The following is a 2,664-nucleotide window of genomic DNA, read 5'->3' on the forward strand; positions in this document are numbered from 1 at the left end:
CTGTTATCTAAAATACACAAAGAACCCTTAAAACTCAACAGAAAGAAAATGAACAATCCAAAAAAATAATGGGAAAAAGACTCAAACAGGCTGGGCACGGTGGCTGATGCCTGTAATCTCAGGACTTTGGGAGGCCAAGGTGGGTGGATCACTTGAGGTCAGGAGTTCAAGACCAGCCTGGCCAAAATGGTGAAACCCTGTCTCTACATTGGACAGGCATGGTGGTGGGTGCCTATAGTCCCAGCTACTCAGGAGGCTGAGGCAGGAGAATCGTTTGAACCTGGGAGGTGGAGGTTGCAGTGAGCTGAGATCACACCATTGCACTCTAGCCTGGACAACAGAGTGAGACTCCATCTCAAAAAAAAAAAGGAAAAAAAGAAAAAGAAAAACACTTATACAGACCCCTCACCAAAGATGTACAGATGGAAAAATATGTGTATGAGAAGATGCTCAACATCATACATCCTTAGGGAATTACAAATTAAAACAATGAGATACCACTACACACCTATTAGCATGGCCAAAATCCAAAACACTGACAACACGAAATGCTGATGGGGATGTAGAGTAACAGGAACATGGGAGTGCAAAACGGTATAGCCACTTTGGAGAACAGTTTGGGTTTTTTACAAAACTAAACATACAATCACGCTACTTGGTAGTTACCCAAACAATTGAAAACTTATGTCCACCCAAAAACTTGCACAAGAATGTTTAGAGCAGGCTGGGCATGGTGGCTAATGCATGTAATCCCAGCACTTTGGCAGGCCGACGTGGGCGAATTGTTTGAGGCCAGGAGTTCGAAACCAGCCTGGCCAACATGGTGAAACCCTGCCTCTACCAAAAATACAAAAAAATTAGCTGGGCACGGTGGCATATGCCTGTAATCTCAGCTACTCAGGAGGCTGAGGTAGGAGAGTCACTTGAACCTAGGAAATGGAGGTTGCAGTGAGCCAAGATCATGCCACTGTACTTCAGCCTGGGCGACAGAGTGAGACTCCCTCCATCTCAAAAATAACAATAAAATAATGTTTAGAGCAGCTTTACTCATAGTTGCCAAAACTTGGAAACATCCCAGATGTCCTTCAATAGGTGAATGGATAAACTGTGGTATATCCACACAATGGAATATTATTCAGTGCTTTAAAAAAAGAGCTATCAAGCTGCATGGAGGAAAATTAAATGCATATTACTAAGTGAATGAATCCAAGCTGAAAAGGCTACTTACGGTACAATTCCAGCTATATGATATTCTGGAAAAGGCAAAACTATGGAGACAGTAAAAAGATCAGTGGTTGCCAGGGGTTTGAGGGAAGATAGGGATGAATAGGCAGAGCAAGGAGGATTTTTAGGACAATGAAGCTATTCTGTATGATGTCATAATGGTGGGTACTGTCATTATACATCTGCCAAAACACATACCCTAATGTAAGCTATGGACTGTGAGTGATAATAGGGTGTCAACATTGGTTCATCAATTACAACAACCTCGCTGGTGCAGAATGTTGATGGTCTGTGCAGGAGCGGGTATATGGGAAGTCTCTGTACCTTCAGCTCAATTTTGCTGTGAATCTAAATTGCTCTAAAAAATAAAGTCTCTATAACAATATATATACTTAATACAGAATTGATATGAGGTGGGGTTATGACTGTTTTTTTTTTTTTTTTTTTTTTAGACCTGTCTTGCTTCGCACAGTGGTGCAATCACAGCTCACTGCAGCCTTGACCTCCCGGGCTCAAGGGATCCTCCCACCTCAGCCTCTCATGGGACCACAGGTGCGTGCCACCACGCCTGACTAATTTTTTTTTTTTAAGACAGGATCTTGTTATGTTGCCCAGCCTGGTCTCAAACTCTTGGACTCAAGCAATCCTCCCACTTCAGTCTCCCAAAGTGCTGGAATTACAGGTGTGAACCATTGCACCCGGCCAGGGCTACAGTATTCTTAAAACAAGGTAATCCACGAATAGACTCTGTGTAATAATCATTTTTCGCCTTCCTGTTTACTAAATCTACATATTGTATAAACTATTTTTTTTTTCTTTTTGAGACAGAGTCTTACTCTTTCACCCAGGCTGGAGTGCAGCGGCACACTCGGCTCAGTGCAAGCTCTGTCTCCCAGGTTCAAGCAATTCTTTTGCCTGAGCCTCCCAAGTCGCTGGGATTACAGGTTTGTACCACAAGGCCCAGCTAACTTTTGTATTTTTAGTAGAGACAGGGTTTCACCATGTTGGTCAGGCTGGTCTCAAACTGCTGGCCTCAAATGATCCACCCGCCTCGGCCTCCCAAAGTGCTGGGATTACAGGCGTGAGTCACCGCACCCAGCCTACACCTTGTACAAACTTCTATCATTGCAGTGATCACATAGGTCTTTATCCAACTGAGGTGTGCATAATATTAGGAGTATGTGAAAAGATTTTAGGTGATACACAAACGAATGTTTTTGTTCTACTCTTTATTTTTAAATGTATCAGAATAAATATGGGTAACATATATAGTATTGATAGGAAGTTTTCCTTTAAGATAAAGACTGTATTGAGGAAATGATAAATAGTGCAGGGAGCACTGAGGTGGCCTGACACACAAATAGAAATATGGCCCCCCAAAAAAAATCCAGGAAAGGGAAACACAGAGAATGGGTTTGCTTTGCAAACGCTGCCGGGTGG

The sequence above is a fragment of the Mandrillus leucophaeus genome, unplaced genomic scaffold (assembly GCF_000951045.1).
Source record: "Mandrillus leucophaeus isolate KB7577 unplaced genomic scaffold, Mleu.le_1.0 Scaffold72, whole genome shotgun sequence".
NCBI classification, from domain to species: domain Eukaryota; kingdom Metazoa; phylum Chordata; class Mammalia; order Primates; family Cercopithecidae; genus Mandrillus; species Mandrillus leucophaeus.